Source organism: Nycticebus coucang, chromosome 8 (genome assembly GCF_027406575.1).
Source record: "Nycticebus coucang isolate mNycCou1 chromosome 8, mNycCou1.pri, whole genome shotgun sequence".
NCBI lineage: Eukaryota > Metazoa > Chordata > Mammalia > Primates > Lorisidae > Nycticebus > Nycticebus coucang.
Window position 1 is genome coordinate 71,844,439 of NC_069787.1, and position 24,754 is coordinate 71,869,192.

Here is a 24,754-nt window from a genome sequence, read left to right on the forward strand (position 1 = left end):
AATGAAAATCAAGATATGTTAGCTATGTATTAGAAAATCATATGTGCATAGGATCCAGCATAAACCAGCATTCTAAGATATACGTGCTGTAAGACCACAGAGAAATAAATACCTGCAAATGGGGCTTGGGTACTTTAAAAGTGTGGGGTCCATCACATCTGGTAAGTATGGGGTATTTCATTAAGGGTTTAGAAGGATGTGCTATGCTCTGTGTATACATGAATCCTGGTGAATATTTGTAATTGCTTTGTTTATTGACTAATTTAGAAAAACATCAGTTCCCCCCGCTCCCCAAAAAAAACTACATAAAAGAGAATAAATATCTGAAGGGATACTACTTAGAGGCAGATGGGCAGGTGGAAAGAGGGAGGGAAAGAAACCTGTATTTTCTTCATTTTATAGTATTTCTAGCAAACTGAATTTTTACAAAGATTATGAATATTTTAATAGTAGAGTTTTATAAAAGACAGAAAAATGTGTTTTAAAAGACATGCGTTGGTGTGTTAGTTTTTAATTTATTTCTGCTCCCCTCTCATTGTTATTTCTCATCCCCTCTCTGATGTCTCTTAGGCCTGGGTAATAAGTGGGCATGGCTGGACATATATTCTAATACATAGAGTGGTTTTTATATTTGCTATTACCCAACTGAACTCCATGGAATTTGCTCATATATTTTGTTAAAAAAAAAAAAAAGAAAGAAAGAAAGAAAAGGCCATGTTATGCTTATTCCTTCTCCAGTTCAAATATCAAGACCTTTAGAGGAGATATGCAGATCCAGGCCCACCTTGTTTCTGGAACCTAAAATATAACATAGGTCAGTCAAAAATTAAAGCTCCCATATTCTTCTCCTTGCATTTAGAGATGTAATGAGCAGTGAGCAAGGATTACAAGGTTTACAAGCAGAGCATTTAATAAAGCAAATTCTCAGCTGTGAGTCTCAGACACATTTTGGAACTCTGTGAAGGGTGATGTAATCACATATGTAAATCACCCAGAGTATTTTCCCCCTCTTCAAAACTTTTTGAAAAAGGAAAAGATTTATTTTGAAATTAGCTGTAAGGAAGGTGGGCAGGGAATAGCAAAGGTTATCCTGCATGAGGTGTGACTAATCTCCAAACTAACTTCTGCTGAAGGATAATGACCTTATCCTGGGCCGGGGGGTTGCCACTTCTTTTATGTGTTTGAGTCACATGTTGTGGGTGAACCTATACTTCAAAGACAAAAAATCAACCAAGTGTATTTTGGGGTGTAAGATTTACTGCAGATGGGACTGACTTAATTAAATAGTAGAGGGCTTATGGGAGAAGGCCACCTCCTCGGGGAGGTCCTTAGATTTTCCAGTAGGTTTAAAGGCATAAGCTGTTGATTTCACAGTCAGCTTTCAGAAAGATGTTTGGAGAACACTTAGAGATCTAAAAATAGATCTGCCATTCAATCCTATAATTCCTCTACTAGGTATATACCCAGAAGACCAAAAATCACATCATAACAAAGATATTTGTTATAACCAGAATGTTTATTGCAGCCCAACTCATAATTGCTAAGTCATGAAAAAAGCCCAAGTGCCCATCCATCCACAAATGGATTAATAAATTGTGGTATATGTACACCATGAAATATTATGCAGCCTTAAAGAAAGATAGAGACTTTACCTCTTTCATGTTTACATGGATGGAGCTGGAACATATTCTTCTTAGTAAAGTATCTCAAGAATGGAAGAAAAAGTATCCAATGTACTCAGCCCTACTATGAAACTAATTTATGGCTTTCATATGAAAGCTATAACCCAGTTATAACCTAAGAATATGGGGAAGGGGGAAAGGGAGGGGAGGGGGGAGGATGAGCGGAGGGAGGGAGATTGGTGGGATTACACCTGCGGTGCATCTTACAAGAGTACATGTGAAACAGTAAATGTGGAATATAAATGTCTTAACACAATAACTAAGAAAATGCCAGGAAGGCTATGTTAACCAGTGTGATGAAAATATGTCAAATGGTCTGTAAGATCAGTGTATGGTGCCCCATGATCTCATTAATGTACACAGCTATGATTTAATAATAAAATAAAATTAAAAAGAAAAAGAATCTCACTGATTTTTCTCTCTCCCAGACATCAGCTAAAGTCTACAGCAACATCAATAATTTGCCGGAACTCTGAAGTCTCATAAGCAAAGCTTCTTGCATATAAATTGCTCACCTTGAGTGCATAACTTTTCCCTAAATTTTGTTTTTCCTAGAAGACAGCATTTAGAGATCTCTGAAAAAGTCTCTCCCAGTCTCACCTGGTCTCTTAGCCAATACCACAGCTCCTTTTCTCGTCTCTAGCCAACAGCTGTGTGGCTGCAATTTTTAGCTGATACTACAACATCTGACAATTAAGTTTGCAAACTTGCTGCTGCACACTTACATTGGCAGCACTGTCCAAACCACTCCGTAATGTTTCATAACTTTGGTATATCAGTGTCTCACAGTTGTGTTTGGTATATCAGTGTCTTTGGCATATACATAACTTTGATGTATCAGTGTCTCACAGTTGTGTTTGGTATATCAGTGTCTTTGGTATATACATAACTTTGGTGTATCAGTGTCTCACATGTGTTGACATGTGGCAGTGTTTTGTTGAGTGGCCTTCATTATTGTTGTTGCGTGTTTTTGTGTGCCATCCCAGGGATGTTGGAGCATGAATTAGAGCAAAGAACAAACATTCATACATTTTTTGTTAAATTTGGCAAGAGTGGAAGTGAAATCAGGGACGTGTTATTTCAAGTTTATGGGGATAATTCTATGAAGAAAACAGCAGTGTACAAATGGACTAAATGTTTTCCTGAGGGGAGAGAAAGCATCACTGATGAAGAGAGGTCAGGATGGCCAGTAACGAGCAGAACTGATAAAAGCATTGCTAAAAGTCATTAAATTGTGCATCAAGATTGTTAACTGACTGCGAGAAGCATAGCAGACCAAGGGAGCAATGATAGATAAATAGTTAGGAAATCTTAACTGAAAAGCTGGGCCAACAACTCAGGGCTCTTGCATGACAACAATGCACCAGCTCACACATAGCACTGTCTGTGAGGAAGATTTTAGCCAGTAAACAAAACTATATTGTACTTGCACAACCTCCTTACTCACCTGATCTGGCCCCCAATGACTTGTTTTGCCCAAAGATTAAAGAAATATTGAAAGGAAGACATTTTGATGTAAGTCAGGACATCAAGGGTACTATGATGACAGCTTTGATGGCCATTCCAGAAAGAGTTCCAAAGTTGCTTTGAAGGGCGGAGAAGGTGCTGGTGTCGGTGCAGAGCTTCCCAAGGGGAGTACTTCACAATGATATTCAGCAATGAGGTATGTAGCACTTCTTTCTAGGATGAGTTTGTGAACTTAATTGTCAGATCTCATATGAGCCATAAGTCGGAATACATAGTGATGGAATGAATGCTGGCTGGTAGAAGCTCACAATTACAGGCACAAAACATTATCCACTTAGCTCTGTGTAATCACTTCACCAGCCGTTATCCTGATGAGTTCACTGTCACCAGCTCTGTCTCCTTTGTCTCACTTCAGGCATCAGGTCTCACAAAAATTAAGAATGACTTCTACTTATGAAAGATTGGGACACACACACCCCCACCTTAGATAGTGCAGAAAGTTTTGATAAATTTGTTATAGCTTCTAACCATCAGTTTTTAATAGATTCTTTGACATCAGACAAAGCTTTGTGTAGTATGTGCAGTGCAGTAGTTCTCCTGTTTTTGGGGTGTCTTATAAAATGCATGCATTTTAGAAGCTAGTAGGTTTATGCTACAGGAAGTTTGTGTGGTCAGTTCTATGCATATTGGTTCGAAACATTTATTACATTAAATGGAAAGGCAGAAAACCTATTTTTATTCCTGTTATTCCTAAAACTGTATCGAGTGCTTGATTTTTCTCCCTCACGTGATTTTCTCTCCTCAACAGCATAGAAAATTTGCAACCCACCAGCCACAAAGTCAAGGTGTATGGCATCTAAAAATTTCTTATTTATTGTCTTTGTGGATAATTTTTTAACTGGAAGAGAGAGTTTTGGAGGACGAGGGTTTAGTTCCTTTTGATGGACACCAAGTTTGGGAGATACACGTTCTTGCCACCCAGGCTAGTCTCCTTGGCAGCCCTGTGTGCATGACCGTACCTCTTATAAAAGGCAATCATACAGATCTTGCAATCAGAGTTTACTGAAGGTTGAAACTCAAAACTAAAGTTCAAGGAAGCCAGAGCCCGTCACAGAGTTCATGTGGACTGAAACTGTCAAGGTTCGCATTGCTTGTATTTGTTGGCATCACATCAGAAGTCCTCACCCACCTACACTCCCTCTGTCCTTCCCAAAGTGGCATTAAGGGAAACACATGCAGAAGTCGTAGGGACATGTGGGTACGAAGGAGCACTGTAGGGCTTTGCCGGAATGGTTTAGACCACAGCAGGTTATGTACCCAGCTCTGCCCAATATAGCTAGTTCCCTTAACTTACTGTCCTTGGGGTAAGTTTCAGCACCTGGCAAGTGACATTTAACCTTGCTCCTTTGAAAGGGCACCCAGACACCATTACTACCTAGTTCCTAAGTTGCTTTCGGGACTTCAAACCATGTGAGAACAAATGGCAAGCCACACAGCGTTTTACCCACCTCACACCCACGCCTAGAAACCTAGCTCAATTTGGGCTGATCTTTAAGAGTACCTTATTTGAAAGTCTCTATCACTACGCAAGTATCCACATGGTGAAAATTCATTATGAGTATAATGCCTAACATTTATTGAGCACTTACAAAGTGCCAGACCCTGTGCTAGATACTGGTCATGGATAAGCCCATTTAATGCTTATAAAACCCTATGATGTAGAGAAAGCTGAGGCACAGGGAGGTTAAATAACTTGCCCAAGGTCATACAGATGCTAAATGGACAAAACAGGCAATCTGCCAAGATTATGCTCTTAACGAGTATATTCTTCAGGCTCCATTGGAATATTTTCTGTGCATGTATGTGAATGTACATGTGTGTGTCCAATGTCTGTATATGTGCGTTTCTGAAGGGAGATGCTGGAGGTGACACAAAGGCAAAAGGAAGCAGGAGTAGAATGATATTTTTAGGCCCTTGGGACAACTCTCAATGGACATGCCTTTCATATATAGTCTAATGGGTTCTCCTAGAGCATCAATGGTATAGATGTGTATGATTCTCACTCTGTCCCAGTGATGGTTTGAAGAGATCAATTCAATAAAACATCATTCAACAAGTACTGGGGTTTCTTTTTTTCTTTTTTTTAGCTCTTTTTTTTTTTTATTGTTGGGGATTCATTGAGGGTACAATAAGCCAGATTACACTGATTGCAATTGTTAGGTAAAGTCCCTCTTGCAATCATGTCTTGCCCCCATAAAGTGTGACACACACCAAGGCCCCACCCCCCTCCCTCTGTCCCTCTTTCCGCTTCCCACCCCCCCCATAACCTTAATTGTCATTAATTGTCCTCATATCAAAATTGAGTACATAGGATTCATGCTTCTGGGGTTTCTTTTTTTTTTTTTGAATTCAGGGAACTTTATTGATGTTACATGACAAGGTGGGGCTCCTTAGGCCCCTCTTGTTCTTGAGGGGGTCTGGTGTGGAAACTGTCGAGGGGATATTCTCAGTGAGGTGGGGGACTGAGTAGGCAGGGGCACCCCAGCAGCTAAGGGCCTTTTTCTTCCTCTCATGCTCTGGCTGGGGCTTGTGGTCTGGGGGTTCTTACTCCTTGGAGGCCATGTGGGCCATAAGATCCACCACCCTGTTGCTGTAGCCAAATTCATTATCATACCAGGCAATGAGTTTGACAAAGTGGTCGTTGAGAGCAATGCAGCCCCAGCATCAAAGGTGGAAGAATGGGTGTCACCGTTGAAGTCAGAGGAGACCACCTGGTGTTCGGTGTAACCCAGGATGCCCTTGAGGGGGCCCTCTGCTGCCTGCTTCACTACCTTCTTGATATCATCGTATTTGGCAGCCTTCTCTAGTGAGATCCATGACCGACACGTTAGCAGTGGGTACCCGGAAGGCCATGCCAGTAAGCTTCCCATTCAGCTCAGGGATGACCTTGCCCACAGCCTTGGCTGCACCAGTTGAGGCAGGGATGATGTTCTGGAGAGCCCCGCGGCCATCACGCCACAACTTCCCAGAGGGGCCATCCACAGTCTTCTGGGTGGCAGTGATGGCATGGACTGTGGTCATGAGTCCCTCCACAATGCCGAAGTTGTCATGGATGACCTTAGCCAAGGGGACTAAGCAGTTGGTGGTGCAGGAGGCATTGCTGACAATGCAGAGGCTGTTTTCGTACTTCTCATGGTTCACACCCATCACAAACATGGGGGCATCAGCAGAAGGGGCAGAGATGACGACCCTTTTGGCACCCCCCTGTAGGTGAGCCCCAGCCTTCTCCATGGTGGTGAAGACACCAGTGGACTCCACAACATACTCTGCGCCTGCCTCACCCCATTTGATTTTGGTGGGATCTCGCTCCTGGAAGATGGTTATGGGATTTCCATTGATGACAACCTTCCCGTTCTCAGCCTTGACTGTGCCATGGAATTTGCCATGGGTGGAATCATACTGGAACATGTAGACCATGTAGTTGAGGTCAATGAAGGGGTCATTGATGGCGACAATATCCACTTTGCCAGAGTTAAAAGCAGCCCTGGTGACCAGGCGCCCAATACGACCAAAACCGTTTATTCCGACCTTCACTTTCACCAGGGTGCCTCGGGGATGCGGCTGGTGCTGCACTAGAAGAAGCGGCTGTCTGACGAACGGGAGGACCAGAGAGCCGCTTCTGGGGTTTCTAAAGAATTTCTTTGAGAAAGGCATGAAGAGCAGTAAAAAAGTAACTCCTACTCATTTTAGGTGCCAAAGCTTGATTTCTCCAACTCTGTTCTGAGAAGGGAGACAGAAGGATAAAAAAAATCCAAAAGTCCAAAAGGTTATCTTCATTTCATATTATTTTATAAAAAGGAAACTTAACTTTACTGCTTTGATTTTTTTTCTCCTCAAACCAATCTCTTTTGTCACTGAGATTTCATAGGCAACAAGAGAAGACATCTATCTGGTTATTAAAATATGGATCCTTCTTCAGAACGTAGCTTATTCTTACACCTTACTAGGGAATTTAAGATATAATATCTCACAGAAATCTTGTGGATTTGAAGACTAGCTTTGTCATTTCAATTGTCTCTTGTTCTTCCTCCACAGAACCTCTACTAACCTTAAGGAAAATCCTATGAGTGAAAATACAAAAGGTGAAACCAGACTTTGTTGTATCATATTTCTATTAACATAGGCCTGCTACAGATTACTGCTAGAAGACTTTAGCCATGATTTAGTGCCATCTTCTTATTTGGGGGACAAGGAGAGCAAGCCCTACATATGAACCCTGAATATCCTCAGACTTACGTTATCTCAAGGTTCAATCCCACTCTGAATCCCACTTCTCACTTTTACTGCATATTTTACATGTCCCCCTTTGATCAAGATGGCAAGAAACTGTTCACCTTGAAAAAGGCTGTTCAGAAGCTGTCACTGCATCAGTATAAATTTTGGACATGCATTCTTCACTCCCATGTCTTCCTAAAGTGATTTACAATAAAAGTGATTTTTTAAAAATATGTGTAGCCCACTTGGGAAAATTTAAAAGATAAAATCCTATTTTGCTTGCACAATACAGTAGCAGAGATTGCTTCCAAGTCATAGTAAAGCAATTTCTTTACTGTATTGATCAGTAAGATTTTTTACTGAGGAGAAGTGAGGTAAAAGAAGCAAAAGTAGAAGCCAAGGGCTGATTGTTGATGTGAGGTCACAGTGGTGCCTACAGGTGCCATGGGAAAAGGGTTTGCCTACTTTCATTTACCACAATGAACTCAATATTAACAGGGTACGTGGTGGGTGGTTAGACACTCAACACATTTTAGTTAGATAAATTAGCAAAAGGCTGATGGGAGGACGAGTTCCTCATACATTTCTATATACTCCAACCATCATGTTTCCCCAGTTGCCCAAAGATAATGTGTTCTTGATGGCTCAAGGGATCTCTCATACAGCTGGATCAGACAAGGTAAATAGCATCTTCTCAAAGAATGGAACTGAGAAGAGACTTCTATTTGGTGCTTAATAACGTGAAGGTGCTTATATGCACAGTGATGAGAGAGGTAGAGCTTGCTTCTAAGAGCAGATTTTCCCTTACCTTATTAACAGTGTAATATGACATGTTGTGTTATCCTTGGATGACATCTCTTCTTAAGGTTACCTTCTCTAAGCCTCAAGATCTTTGTCTGTAAAATTTCAGTAATTCTGGAGAAAGGTGGTAAATGAGCAAAGATGCCATTTCTTGATCAAAAATTTATGGGGTCTCTGGAAGACATAAGAAGAAATCCTTGATGGATAGAAAAATCCAAGCATGGCCTGACAACTCCAAGTTTCACCATGAGTAAAGGACTGCTGTCTAGGGCAGTACAGTCCTTCTCAGAGTAAACTCAGCAAGAGATGAGTCAAGTGCTGATTTCTGAGATAATTCATTAAAGAACAGTTGAATAGCTACACCATTTGATCTCTACCCTCATTTATCTATCTCCCCATATTCAGCAGTTGGGCATGGTGTTGTGCCCCGGTTAAAATTACGAGAATAGCCACTAAGTAAATCAAGGACTCTATTTTAAAGATGAAAGGAGAATGCAACTATGAATTTAAGATATAAAAAGAAAGCAGCTTTTCTTCACATACGAAGCATTAAAGCACATTGTCTCCTAATTTGGCAACCATGAATGAAGATGCCATGCTTTTGGCCCCCACCCCAGAGAAGCCTAGATTCTTTCATTCTCTGTCTACTGGCGAGAACCTTCCCCATAAGAATAAAGCCCACTGCAGAGTTGACACTCCACGTCTACTAAGAAAAACCCACATGGACTGCCTGTGATCACCCTAGCCATCAATTGCTAAACATTTGAAAAGACACAAATCATAAATTTAAAAAATTAAACTCTGGAACTAAAATAATTCTCAAGAGAAAAGAAGAAATAAATGTATGCCAAATACCTGTTTGAAGGGTGTGAATTATAAGTGTTCATTTATTCTCAACAATAGGAAAATGTTTAAATACATTAAAAATATATGCCTCAATATGAGCTAATTAGGGGATATAGAGATTCCAAAAATGGTATTATTGTAAGACACAGAACAACACAAATGGGGTTCCAAAGACAGAACCAGAAGCAGAAGAAAAAAAAAAACCCTCAGTCAATCTGGTGACAGGAATGAGAAGAAAATCATAGTAAACAGAAAAGAACAGTATGGTGAGAGAAATGAGATCAAGTATATGTATAATAACAATAAAGCCAATGGCTTGGATTTCCCTGATCATAAGATAAAGACTTCTAAATGTAAAGGGAAAAATGCATATATGTGATTTATAGGAGAAATACTTTGAAATTGATTTGAAAATATTAAAAATATGGCATTTTATGAACACATCAGGCAGAGAAGAAAGAGGCAATTTGTAGAGTCAAAAATATAGTGAGGATAAGAAGATGAATTGAAATGACCATAAGAAACAATTTTCCACCTGCAACAATATAGGCAAAAATTTTAACAATTGGTATCCAGCATTGGTGAGGATGTGGGAAAACAGGCACTGCTGATGAAACTATAAATTGGCTAGGATTCTCCAAATCAGGGAACAACACTGATCTATCTGTAGAATGATGACCAGGAGACTGAACAAAGATACCCAGGTGGCAAGTTGTTTCAACAAGTCATGTTATCACAAAAGGTAGAAATTCTGGTAGAGATTCCAGCTCTCATCTTTCCTTATGTTGTTCTTTAGTGAAAGTCTTTTTGCCAAAATGTGCTTTACTTACTCCATCTGTCTTACTTCTTTCCTTAGATAAAATAAAATAGTATATGTAAAATATTCTAAAAACATAAAAAGCTACATAATGAGTGGTATTTTCATTTTTATAATAATAATAAAATGTATTGACATTTTCCCATTAGAAGCATAAGAGAAATTAAATGACTATAAATTGGACAAAATCTGGCTACCATGCTGTGAATGCTTTTATTCTGCCTCAAAAATTTTAAAAAATACTTTACAAGAAGTGCATTGAGCATCCTAGGATAGATCCAAGTATATTGTCAACTTGTTTTCTTTATAGAAATAAAACAAGATGTTCCCCCTGCTCCCCCACAGCTGTGCTTGTCTAAAGCATTCACAATCACTGGGCTTCTTAGAGAGCCCACTTAGGAAAAGCCAAAGAAAGTGCTTTTAGCAGCTGGGTCCCAAACCCAGGCCACAGGTCTCAGTGTGGTATGTCAACCCTGAAGTGGGAGGCAGGGACTCAGGATTTTGGTTATACCTTCCATTGTTTGCCTTTTACTGTCATAGCTGTTGTTGTTTCTAAGGGTGACATCTGAGCAGGATTTTGACACTGGGGGAGAGAGAAAGAATTCCACAAGCCAGAGATGACAGGACTTCTCAGAGAGCCTGAAACTTTGTTCTTCTTTAAAACCCTGGGTATTATCTTCAAAAGTCAACTCCTCCACAGAAAATTCCCATTAACTTAACTATTTAAGCATCATCTATTACAGCAAACAGTTAAAAAAAATAGTAATGGGCAGATATCAATATATTTTAGGAGCAGTTAAGATACTGAGTTAGAATTCTGGATCAGCTATGCACTAATCCCAGTGCTGAGGCTGCCCTTCAAAGTAGTTTTTCTAGGATGAGTTTGTGAACTTAATCGTCCAATCATGTATATCTAAACTATTTCGTGGATCATATATTGCTAATCCTTAATGTAGATGAAATCAACAAATTTTTTGAAAGTCTCACACTCCCAAAGATCATTCAAGAAGAAATTGATAACTTGCATAATCCTTTATCTATTTAAATTTATAATTAAAAATTTATTGTAATTTAAAATATTTCAACTAAGACAACTCCAGACCCCAATATCTACAATCTTGTGTAAGTTAATTCTTTGTGCCTCTGACTCTTTATATTTAAAATGGGATAATAATGGTACCTGCCTCACAGACTTGCTATGAGAACTAAATAAGATAATGAAGCAAAGCATGTCACTTGCCACCAGTATGTGGAAATACTTAATAAATAATAATGTTTGTTTTTGTTATTATCTCACTCATACTTTACTTTCATTGAAGCAAAGCCATTATTTTTCATGAGCAACATCAGTAAATGAGAATAGTAGGCAAGATAACATCTCATCACCTAGGATTAAAAGCCCAGACACATAGTAGAAAAAACTGGGCTGCTAAGAGTGAAATTATTTTAAAATGTAGAACATACTAAGCACCTACGACCGGTTGTTGGGTCAACTGAGGTGCATAGATGAGCATCAAATTCAAACTAGAATCAATCTATGTTTCTAAGGCTTCTTTAAACTAATCTAAAAGTAAGGAAACAACCATTCCTTTCTGATAGGAAAATTCTAATTTAGGTCGGTAGCCTCAAACTACATGATCTGCAAGTTCTGCTAGAAACATGTCTTCCTGACCCATTCGCTGCCCTTCTTCTTTTTATTAAAACTTATGGTGCAGAGTTTCACTTTGGCCTGGGAGGTAGAAATCTGGAAAGACATCTCTTATAACTCAATGATAGGAAAAAGTTAGATGAATTACAAAATTATGACTTTTCTTGAAAATGACAAATTGCTGAGGTTGTGGTACATATTTATGCACTCAGTGTTGGAGCTCCTAGATTCACAAAAGAAAGAGATAAGAGCAATACAATAATTGTACAGGACTTCAGCACGCCACTCGGTGCACTAGATAGAATTCTAAGACAGAACATCAAAGAAACATTAGTCTTAAACTAGACTTTGGAACAAATGGACTTAAAAGACATTTATAGAACTTCTACCAGATAATTATAGAATATACAAGTTGGGACAATTAAGTTCATGAACTCATCCTAGAAAAAGTGCCACATATTTCATTGGTGAATAACATTACAGTGCCCCTTGAGGTACTCCCCCTAAGAAGCTGTGCACTGATGCTAGTGCCTAGTCTCCCCTGTAAAGCAATTTTGGAACTTTTTTCTAGAATGGCCATCAGAGCTGTCATTGTAGGAGGTCTGACAAGTTTGCAAAATCATCCTAGAAAAGATGTTATATAACTCAATGCAAAATATCACTATGGTCACCAAATGAAGTATGTAGCACTTTTTCTAGGATGAGTTCACAAATTAAATTTTCAGGCCTGCATGTACCATAGAGTTCTACTTAGTCATAAAAAGCAATGAAATAATGTCATTTTCAGCAACTTGGGGGGGTATTGGAGACCATTATTCTAAGTGAAGTATCTTAAGAATGGAAAACCAAACATCATATGTTTTCACAAATAATTGAGACTTAAATCATAGGTACACATGGACACAAAGAGATACAAAGGACATTGGAAACCAAGAAGGTGGGAGGCTAGGATAGGGTGAGGAATAAAAACTCATCTATTGAGTATAATGAACACTATTCTGGTGATGGGCACATTAAAAGCTCTGACTTAAGAATCATACAAGATATCTGCATAATAAAAAATGTGTACTCCCTTTGAAATAAAAACAAACAAATAAGTATATAAAAAAATAACATACCATGATCAAGTGGATTTTATGCCAGAGATGCAAGGATGGATCGATATATGCAAATCAATAGATGTGACACATTGCAGAAACAGGATTAAGGACAAAAACCATATGATCACCTCAAGAAATACAGAAAAAGCATTTGACAAAATCCAGCATATCATCATGATATAAATCTCTACCCAACTAGGCACTGAAGGAACACACCTCAAAAGAATAAAGGTCCTATATAACAGACAAACACATAACCAACATCACACTTAACAGGGAAAGTTGAAAGCATTCCCACTGAGAATTGGCAACAGACAAGAATGCCAACTTTCACCATTCTTAGTCAACGGCTTACTGGAATTCCTAGCCAGAATAGTCAGGCAAGAGAAAAAACAAAAAGCATCCAAATTGGAAAAGAGTAGGTCAAATTATCTTTGCTTATTGAAGGTACTATATCTAGAAAACAATAAAGACTCCACCAAAAATCTTTTAGATTTGATAAATGAATTCAGTAATGTTTTAGGATACAAAATCATCATAGAGAAATCAGTAGCATTTCTATACACCCATCACAATCTAGCCAAGAATCAAATCAAGAAGGCAATCCCATTTACAATTAGTACCAAAGAAAAAAGAAAAAAAGAAAATACCTAGGAATATATTTAACCCAGGAAATGAAAAATACATATAGAAAACTACAAAACACTGCTGAAAGAAATGACACATAACACAAATGGAAAAATCTCCCTTGCTCATGGATCAAGTGAATTAATATCATTAAAAAGACCATTTATTTAACACAATTTATGAGTTAAATGTAATCCTTATCAAAATATCAATGCCATCTTTCACAGAATTAGAAACAACAATTCTAAAATTCATATGGAAACAAAAAAAGAGCCTGAATAGCCAAAGCAATCTTGAGCAAAAAGAACAGCCAGACATCACATTGCCTGACTTCAAATTATCATACAAGGCTACAACAACCAAGACAGCATGGTACTGATACAAAAATGGAATAAAGAGCTCAGAAATAAAGCCACATACTTACATCCAATTAATCTTTGACAAAGTTGACAAGAACATACACTAGGGAAAGGATATGTTTTCAATAAATGGTGCTAGGAAAATTGGATTGCCATATGCTGAAAAATGAAATGCCCCCCAATCTCTCAGCATATATAAAAGTAAATCAAGATAGATTAAAAACTTGAATGGTTATAGACTTAAAACTATAAAAATACAAGAGAAAAGTTAGGGAAAACTCTCTTTTGGACCTTGGTCTAGGCAAAGATTTTATGACTCAAACCTGAAAAGCACAGGCAACGAAACCAAAAATAAACAAATGGAACTTAAATAAACTACAAGCCTTCTGCACAGCAAAAGAAATAATCAACATAGTAAAAGACAGTCTGCTGAATGGGAGAAAAATATTTGCGAACTATGAATCTGACAGGGGGACTAATAACTAGAATTTATAAGGAGCTCACACCAGTCAACAATAACAAATAACCCCATTAAAAAGTGGTCTAAGGACACCAATAGACATTTTTTAAAAGAAGCCAAAAAATGGCTGAGTAGTATATGCATAAATGTTCAACATCATTAATGAAAAGAGAAATGATGATTAAAACAACGAGACATCATCTTACCCCAATCACAATGGTTATTATTAAAAAGACAAAAAATAGGGCAGTGCCTGTGGCTCAAAGGAGAAGGGCGCTGGACCCATATGCCGGAGGTGGTGGGTTCAAACCCAGCTCCGGCCAAAAACTGCAAAAAAAAAAGACAAAAAATAACAAATGTTGGTGAGGATGTGAAGAAAATGGAATTCTTACACAGTATTGGTGAGGAATGTAAAAAAGTGCACCCTCTATAGAAAATGGTATGGAAACATCTCAGAGAACTAAAATAGAACTAATACATGATCCAGCAATCCCATTTCTGGGTATCTACCCAAAGGAAAAAAGAAATCATTATACAAACAGATACCTACACTCGTATGTTAATCACAGCACTACTCACAATAGCATAGATATGGAATCAACCTATGTCTATTAACAGAAGATTGGATGAAGAAAATGTGGTATACACAATGGAATACTATTCAGTTGTAAAAGAAAAAAAGAAATCATGTCTTTTGCAGCAATATTGATAGAACTGGAGGCCATTATCTTAAGTGAAACGACGTAAAGAAAGACAAACACACATATTCTCACTTACCTGTAGGAGCTAAATAATGTGTACATGTGAAAGCAGAGTCAGAGTGTGAAATGATGAACGATGGAGACTTGGAAGGGGTGAGGGTTGGTGGGGTGGATGACGAGAAGTTGCTTGGTGGGTACAGGGTATGTTGCTTCAGTGATGCTGCACTAGAGGTCCTGGCTTCACCACATTGCAATATTTATCAATGTAGCAAAATCTCACTTGCACTCTATGAACATGTACGTATAAAAATTTTTTGAAAAGGAAAACTTCCATAACCCAATAAACGGCATTTATGAAGAAACAATTCATACTTAATGATAAAAAACTGACCACTTTCTCATTCACAATGAAAATAAGGCAAGGAAATCCAGTCCCACTACCCCTATTTCAGATAAAGAAATAAAAAATATGTAAATTTTGAAAGAAAAAAATATAAAATTATCTATATTTGCAGATGACATGACTGTCTATGGAGAAACTCTCAAAGGATCTACTAAAAAGCTACTGAATCTAATAAGTGAGTTGTCAAGGTCATGGGGTATAAGGTCAATATGTAAAAATTAATTGTATTTCTACTTATCAGCAACAAGCAATTGGAAATAGGCATTTTTTAAATCACATTTCATGACTGCACAAAAAGATATAAAATAGGCAATATGTGCATGCTAAAAAGTATAAAACTTTGATAAGAGGAATTAAAAAGGTATGAATAAATGATATATATTCAATTTTTATAAAATGAGACAATATTATTAAGATATCAGTTCAATCCTAAATTAAATGCAATCCTAATCAAATTCTCAGCAGATTTTTTGTAGAAATTAACAAAATGATTCAAAAATTTATGTGGAAAACCAATTTAGAATAGGCAAAACAATTTTGCAAAGGAAGAACAAATTTGAACACTTAACATCACTTGATTTCAAGACTTACTATAAAGTGATGATGTTGGTGAGGGATAGAAACACAGATCAATGGAACATGACAGACAGTTTAGAATTGGTCCCATGCATATATGGTCAATTGGTTTTTTGAACAAAGTACACAGGCAATTCAGTAAAAAAAAAAAGTTAATATTTTCAACAAACAGTGCTCAAACAATTTGATATCAGTATGCAAAAAGTCTCACTGTATGCCTTATATTATATGCAAAATTTAACTTAATGGGAATCCTAGGCCTAAACACGAAACCTAAAACTATGAACTTCTAGAAAGAAGCAAAAACTATTTTATAAACCTGAGTTTGGCAAAGATTACTTACATATAATACCAAAAGCATAATGCATAAAAGAAAAAAATTGATAAGTTGGTCTTCACTAAAAATAAATCTTATTGTTTTTCGAAAACTACTGTTAAGAACATGAAAATACAAGCCTTTAACTGGTGGGAAATACTAGCAAAACACATAACTGGTAAAGAAGTTGTATTCAGGATATGTAAACAAGTCTCAAAACTAAACAAAAGGAAAAGAAACCAATAAAAATGAGCAAAGGAGTTGAACAGCTACTTCACCAAATATGTATTGGTTGGATATTTAAATTATTACCTTGTACAACACCAGGTAAATAAGAATAGGAAAAGATGCTTAACATAACTAATTATTAGGGAAATGAAAATTATAATCTTAACGAGATACCACTACAAACCTATTAGAATGTCTAAAATTTATTTTTTTAATTTAGCAATGGAATTCTATTAAACAGCTGATGTTGGGAAAAGAGTATGTCATTTTCTCACAAAATTAAATTTACATTTGCTTTATGACTTAGTGATTACACACACACACACACTTGTACATGAATGTTTATAGGGTACTTATTCATTATTGACAAAAACCAGAAAACAAGCCAAGTACCCTTCAACCAGTAGATAAATAAACAAGGCGTAGTTTATCTGTATAATAATGATACCCAGCAATAAAAAGTAATGAACTAGTGACACATGGTAATATGGATAAATCTCAAGACATTATGCTAAGTAAACGAAACAAGAATTGAAAAACTACATTCTGTATGATTCCATTTATACGATGTTCTTAAAAAGCAAAGATACAGAAAGACAGGAAATAAATCAGTGGTTGCTAGTGGTGAGATTGGGGTGAGTGATTGATGACACGCGGTGTGAGGGACATTTTTTGAGTGCGGATGTGTTTATAATCATAATCACTGCTAGTGATTATGATTATAAAACTGTGTTTATCAAAAATAATAGAAGTGTACATTAAATGGGTGAATTACACTGTAAATAAATAATGCCTCTATAAATCTGACTTTAAAGACAAATCATAGTGAAATGATTATGCTAGATCAGTCCACCATCTTCAAACAATTACTCTTCAGTTTGAGTCCCATACTTCTATATTAACCAATAGGTTGGCCCAAGACAACATCAGGTGTAATTACCTCACTTTCCATGATGAAACAGTAGTCAACTCATTGTTCATGATAGCATCAGTAATATAGTATCAACAAGCTATGAGGAGTGGGGATAGAATAATATGTTTGATTTTGAAGTCTTGTCTTGGATGGTGGGTCTGCCAGGAAAGAAATAGTTGGACAAACCAACTACATCAAAATTTTCCTTGTGTTGGTATAGAGACATAGAATAATTCGTTAATGGAAACGGCTGATTTCACAGGGTATTCCCCAGCAATAAAGCTTCAATTTCTGTTGATGGAACATTTTTCTCAGAGTTGGCTTCCTTACACAAACCTAGACAGGAAATCCCTTTTGGCAAGAATTCTAAGTTCATGTTAGGTCAGACTGTTTGGTGATAAATGCTCCGGAGAATTTCCGAACTGGGGCTTTCTTATTATGCTATAACAGCCCCTTGAATTTCTATAGAAAGTTTCTTTCAAATTTCTAAATATCTTATAGTTATTTTTCTTATTAGTCTCCAAAACATCTGCTTCAAATTAGGAAAACAAAGGACAATGACCCTTTGTCACATATAAAAGCTAAACTAGGGATGGGAGTGTGTTCTTGTTTCCAAAACCCAGTTTAAAACAACGATCACATTTAAAAAGAAAGAATGATGGAGACTCGATTCTGTTGTAAACCTTTAGCAAAGATCTGCCTGATGTACATGAGATGGGTCAATAGAAAACAACCCTTTTTCACCCTAAAGCCATTTGTTTTTGAACAGCCTCATTAATTTTATTTTCCAAAAAGAACTTGGCCATCAAATTTATATCAAATACCAGGGGCTGTCTTTTGGTTTTGAAAGGTGTCTGAGTCACTTAAGAATCACAGGGTTCTGTGCTTGAGGAAGAGCTTCTTTGGTGTTGAAAGATGTCTGAGTCACTTAGGATATGTAGAAAGATGGCTCCCTGCCAGCACGTGGGTTATCTAACATCTGAGCAGCCCAAAGTTCATGTTGGCTGTTTGCATTAATCACCATAATTTGACTAACAAGCTCGAAGTGACAGCTCAGCATCAGCGTGGCAGTAGGGCCACAAACTGAACAAAGACAGGAAGAAAAAAGGGAGATTGGGGAGGCAGAAATCCCCCATTCCCCTCCATGGCAGCTGAGAATTTCCAAAATGTCAGTAAAAGCATCAACAATTAAAGCAAAAATGGACAGTGAGGGGGGAAGCCCAGATAGGAAGAGGACAATTCCAACTTCACCTTCTCTTTTCCACGTTTTTATTTCTTCCTACAAATCTCAGCCAGCTTCTCCCTGACTTCTGACTGTGGCTCTGAGTATGGACTAACCATGCCTAGACTCCAGGGGACCAGGGCTTCTTTTGTCATGCCTAGGCTGGGCCCTTCTGATTTCAAGTTGTCAGATTTTATCATTTTCCCTCCCTCCTTCCCTTCTTTCCTTCCTTCCTTCCTTTCTTTTTCTTTCTTTCTCTTCTCTCCCTCCTTCCTTCCTTCTTCTTCTTCTTTTTTTTTTTTGAGACAGAGTCTCACTCTGTTGGCCAGGCTAAAGTGCCTTGCCATCAACCTAGGTCACAGCAACCTCAAACTCTTGGGCTCAAACAATACTCCTGCCCAGCCTCCTGAGTAGCTGGGACTATAGGCACTCTCCATAACTCGATTAATTTTTCTATTTTTCGTAGAGACGTGGTCTCACGTCTCAGGCTGGTCTCAACTCCTGAGCTCAAGCAATCCTCCTGCTTTGCCCTCCCAGAGTACTAGGGTTACAGGTGTGAGCCACCTGTAATCCTAGCACGACTTTATCATTTTTCTGTTCAAAAATTATAATTCTTTTATCTCTAAGACCTGGATAAAATAGAATTTTTAAAAATTTCATCAAAGTAAGAATGAACTCTTATTTACAAGGAAACTAGGGGTAAAGCTACATTCCTGACCATCACCCCCCCACCCCCACTCCCACACACAATTCCAAAGGCATAGAAACAAACAATCTTTGAGCACAGGTTACTTATTTCTAAAGTAATTGAAGTCAATCAATTGGCTTAATCTGGGAATAGAAAACTGTTAACTCACAGTTTTTCAGCCCATCCGTGGCTCCTTCAGTGTGCTGAAGTAAACCACACCCCGTATGATGGCTGCGCCCTTAGTGAGGCATGGCTTCTTTGCTTCTTTCAAATGATCAGCTTGTCCTATTAGTCATGTGATGACACCCCTCCCTGTAATCAAGTAGCTTTTCCAAAAATTCTCTCTTGAGCTGAGTTCCACAGAATACTATTTCCATTGGATAACAATTCATGTTTACAAAAAAAATAAGTTTGAGGATGAAATGAGATAAGCAAATTTGTTTGTGAGAATCTGTTCTAAATTAACTTAAACAAGAAGCAGAGCTCCTCATAACATTTTGGATGCTGGTGTGCCTCATGAGTCTCCACAAAATGAAATACATGGTTTCCAGGTGGTGCCTGTGGCTCAAGGAGTAGGATGCTGGCCCCATACACGGGAGGTGGCAGGTTCAAACCCAGCCCCAGCCAAAAAAAAAAAAAAAACTGAAATACATGGTTTCCCAAACTTATTTGACAAAGGAGCCCTTTTAATTATTTCACCCATAACGCCTGCTGTTCCACATAACACAGATTTCTGTTACCCTCATAATTTCCCTTTCCAGTGACAGGAGAGACAAGTTCCAGGTCTAAAAACCAGTATGATATTTCATCTTGTGGTTAGAATCCAGCCACTAGCTGCAAGCTCATTGGATGAACAGGTGTAATTGATACAACCTGAATCCAATCCCTCCTGTCTGAATTTACTGCAGCCTCACCTTTCCAGGTACTGGAGACATATCCTTTATAAGTGCAGACTTTCAAAATTAGTCTTATTATAGTTATACTTTATGATTACCTCACACATATGGTAACACCAAAGAAATGTTCTCTCACATCACCCCCAGTTAATTCATAGCCCAGGGGCATAGACTGTTAGCCCCCCAACCTGTTGCCTTCTGCTCCACCTTAGCAAGCTTTAGTCTTTACATCTGTTTCTTAGAAGGTAGCCATAGTACATCATGAAGGATCCTGTACATTTAATAAAATAGAAATATATATATATGACTATACTTTTATTTCAAGCCATAGGCAGTCTTCTTGTTCATGAAATAAAGCCTTATTTAAAAGAAAAAGAAATTCTCTTCATAATTACAAATCTACCTGATAATATTCTAACTTCTGATTTCTGCAAATAAGAAAATATAGTGATATACTCTTCTTTCAAACTCTGATTGAACATTATTTCAGTTGTCATTAAAATTCAGAATGAATTAGATATGAAGACATGTTTATTTTGATTAGGTCAAAACATTCTGTCCATGTTTTACAATGCATGTGTGTGTGTGTGAGTTCTTAGCATTTGGAAGAAAACAAAGCTCACTGAGGGCGGGAGGAAGTGTCTCCTGTTTTTACAGACATTTTAATGCTTGAGTCATCCTTGTCATTTTCAGACTCAACTGCCCCAACTGAGTCATAGGGGTGGGGTGAAGTGGGGGGTTAAACTGAGTTTTGAAATAAATCCAACAACTTTAATAGATGTTCACCTTTGATGGTCAGCCAAGGAGGCTCCTCTTACATTATTCCCCAGAAAAGAATGTGTTAGGTAGGTTCTGTTCTTTTCTCAAAAATGCCCTCTCCTCTTGGAGATAATAGTTACTAGCAAAACAACCCTAAATATGTGGACTTGTTAACACCAGTACATGCTGAGATTCTCCATTTAGACCAAAACTTAGCTTATTAAAACCATTGGAATAAAGATCAACAATTCTTTAGTCTTCTATCTCTTAAAGTTATTGTGAGGAATAAGCATGTTAGTAACCGTAAGACAATTTGAATAGGGCTTAGCACAGAGTAAGCATGCACATTTACTTAACATAAATAATAAATACCTTCCATTACTACTAATACTATTACTGTTTCTATTACTACTGCTGGTATCAATGCCTTGCTTAGTCTTAGTTTACATCCTTAAAGATTAAACAGAGTAAGTGAACTGTGTTTTAGACCCTTGTTTCTCAAAGTGTGGTCCATGTGGTCTGCAGACTAGCAGTATCAGTAGGTAGCTTATCGGAAATGTAGAATTTTTGGTTCCACCAGAGATCAACAGAATCAGAACCCACATTTTAACAAGAACCATAGGTGGTTCACATGCACACAAATGTCTGAAAATCACTCTGACAGCAGAATATTCTTGTTAATGAGACTGGCCCCAAACGCCATGCGCTGATGATTAATTTTCAAAGATTTCAAACTAGAATACAACAAAAGAAATATGCTTTTTTGAATTGCGAGGGACAAACACAGGATAACAGAGTTCTGCTTAATGTTTTGTATTCTCAGGACACTGCCTTCACTGAGAAAGAGGAACTGAAAAGGAAGGCATGAGTATCACTAGTACTTACTTACTAGTAGACGTTTCATCCTCTGTATGTCTTTCACACTCCAAACATAACATTTCCAAAACAAACTTATGGACTCTGTCTTCAGTTAGATTTTCCAGATGCAGAATGCTAAGTTGAGGATCCTGTGAAAGTAATTTATTAGGAAATCGTCTCAGAAAAATCTAATAGGGAAGAGGAGAACTGGAACCAAGAAATTAGGCAAGAAAGAGATTTCTGGTAAAGGCCCATGGGTAAGGAGGAGTAATTTTGGTTCAATCATGCAGGGGACTCTGGAGACAGGGGTAAGTCCTTGCACCACAAAGTGTGGTCCATGAACCAGCAGATCAACATCATTAGAAAGCCTGCTAGAAGTACACAATCTCAGACCCCTTACTACTCCTGCCAAATCGGAACCTTCATTTTAACATGATCTTCTAAGTGATTCGTAGGCATGTAAAAACTTGAGAAACACTGGTTTACAACACAAATCAAAGTTGGTCCAAAGAGTCAAGGATGCTGAAGTATTTAAATCCCACTCCTGTCAGTTTGGGGTAAGGTCTGGTCCTAGGGTTCTTAATTTCCTTAACAAAGTTCCAGCCACTTTCTGTTCTCTATATTCAGGCAAAGGATTTCAGCAGCTGAAGACAAAGAGACCCAAGTTCTAGCTGTCCCAAGTGTTGTAAGAGTGAAAATACACCAGGAACTGGTGTGCATGGAACTGAATCAGAAATTGGGCGGAGAACTAACAAAGCATACGAGTCTCCATCTACTTTCTCATTCCCTCCTTCTCTTGTCTTTCCTAGCATACGTTGCTCTCCATCCACAGAACTCTGACATCACTCTCCCCCACATGCCAAGACCAGCAGAAAACCAGTTTTCTCAAATCTGTCCTCCATTCGTCATCATTTGGCCATTACCCAAGTGCAGAGCTGTGCTACCTTAGACCACCATACTTCCCCCTCTCTACCCATGCCCTCTCTGCCACCTGTATACATCTTTCAAGTTGAAAGTTCTCTGTTCTTCTGTGCCTTTCCCGGCAGAAATAGCCATTCTGTGTTTTGTTCCCTTAGCAGCATTTTTTGCATATTCCCCCAGTTAAACCCTTGTCTGACTGTACTGTTGTTAGTCATTTGTAGGACCATCTATTCATACAGATTCTGAGCTGCTTGATGGTAAAGCATGTGATGGCATTTACTGTGCTTAGCATATTATAGGTGCTTGGCTAACTCTTATTAAATAATAAAATTATTGATTCAAAGGTATTTTCCAAGTACTGTAGCCTGCAAAGAGGTGCTCTGAACCTACGTTTAATTTTAATAACCTCTCAAGGATACAAAAGCTGCGTGAAATGGGGGGACGTTGTACATAATACTTTCCTACTTCTCATAGATGAAGCCTCACATATTCACCAGCCTCCCTCAGCTGCTTTGTGAAAATTTACTTGGAACCTTTAACGCAAACAATTCCCTCAAGAACTGGCCCCCCAAGCTTGATAAAGCACATAATAGCTATGATCAATCACTATTTATTATTTTAACTATTAAACACCAATTTTCATATCCATTGCAGACTTGAAACTGTGTTCCCAAATACAAGTCTTGAGAATAGATGCTGTTTGCTTTCACTAGTTTCATCCCAGAACAAGTGCAACATTTGTAACTTGAGTAATTAGCATCCGGTCTGTTCTTTTTATACGGTGAGCATCTCCCTCTCTCGCTAATGCTAGCGCACTCTCTCCCCCTCTCTGGTTTAATTAATGCTAATGCATACTGCCCTACAAGAATTTGCAAGCTGTACTGAGAAATAATGCAGTGTTAGTTTTGTAATTTAGTGCAGAGAGCACATTTGTGCAAAAGCTTTGTAAACTGGGCCTGTGGTCAAAAGGAGCAATTAGCACTTTGTTAGTATGCAATGATGTACTAATCTGTGCAGTCCCCAAAAGCAATTGTCTGATCCATTTTGCCCTCATGTGCAAATTTTTTCCAGGGTATACAACACTACTCCAAAAAATAACATGTTGTCTGCCTGGTGTTATAATTTGGGTTCAGGATTATGAAGACTTATCAATCAGAAAATACTTGCTGGTGGGGGGGTGGGTAATGCACTTGAGTTTAGCCCTACACTTTTTAACAAAACAAAGTTGGTGCACAGCCTTCAAGAGGAGCTATAGTTCTCTATTCATCCTTCAAATTTCAGAGCTGCGTTTATCTTTGGAGAAAGACTATGGGGAAGGCATTTGGTGGGAAAAAGAGACCTCAAGACCTCAAACCAGAATTGTTAAACCCAGAATCTCATGGGCGTTGACTTGTTAACACAGCAGGACTGATTTGCATTTAAACAGATGCCATCCGTTCATTTATTTAAATAGCACATAGAAACCATATAAGAAGTTGTGTGTTCTTTGGACCTTTCAAGATCTTAGTAAAGCACAGGACTATGTCAGGTTAATAATGAAAATAACAATAATGTCTTAGATTTTTAGAGTGATTCTCAGTTCTCCAAGATATTTCAGGTACTCCAGCTTATTTGAGTCTCACCGCACATCTGTGGGTAGGCATTACCATCATAATTTTGCTAAAGTGGAAACGTGGGTTCAGAGAGATTGAGTGACTTGTACAAAATAACCCAGGAGGTGATATAGCACAGTGGTTCAAATCAGGGTCTTTGAGGCCAGGCTTCCTGAAGGCACATTTCCACTCTGCCTTGATTTTATCCGTCTGCACATAGTTTTCTTATCTGTAAAATGGAAATGATAATTATACAGTAAGTCCTCCCTTAACATCATTGATAAATTCTTGGAAACTGCCACTTTAAGTGAAACCGCATGTAATGAAACCGATTTTATCATAGGCCAATTGATATCAACAAAAGCTAAGTTCCTCTGGCATATTTCTAGTCACAAAAACATTGCTAAACGGGCGGCGCCTGTGGCTCAGTCCGTAAGGCGCCGGCCCCATATACCGAGGGTGGTGGGTTCAAACCCGGCCCCGGCTGAACTGCAATCAAAAAAAATAGCTGGGCGTTGTGGCAGGCGCCTGTAGTCCCAGCTACTCGGGAGGCTGAGGCAAGAGAATCGCTTAAGCCCAGGAGTTGGAGGTTGCTGTGA

General features: G+C 38.1%; 1 pseudogene across 1 annotated transcript; it reads right to left on the reverse strand.

Annotated features, from left to right (window-relative positions):
• Positions 1–5,719: 5,719 nt before the first annotated feature.
• LOC128591362 (glyceraldehyde-3-phosphate dehydrogenase-like) lies at positions 5,720–6,863 on the reverse strand (annotated as a pseudogene). The gene has a single exon (XR_008381561.1). The product of XR_008381561.1 is annotated as a glyceraldehyde-3-phosphate dehydrogenase-like (transcript).
• Between the last annotated feature and the right edge of the window lie 17,891 nt (positions 6,864–24,754).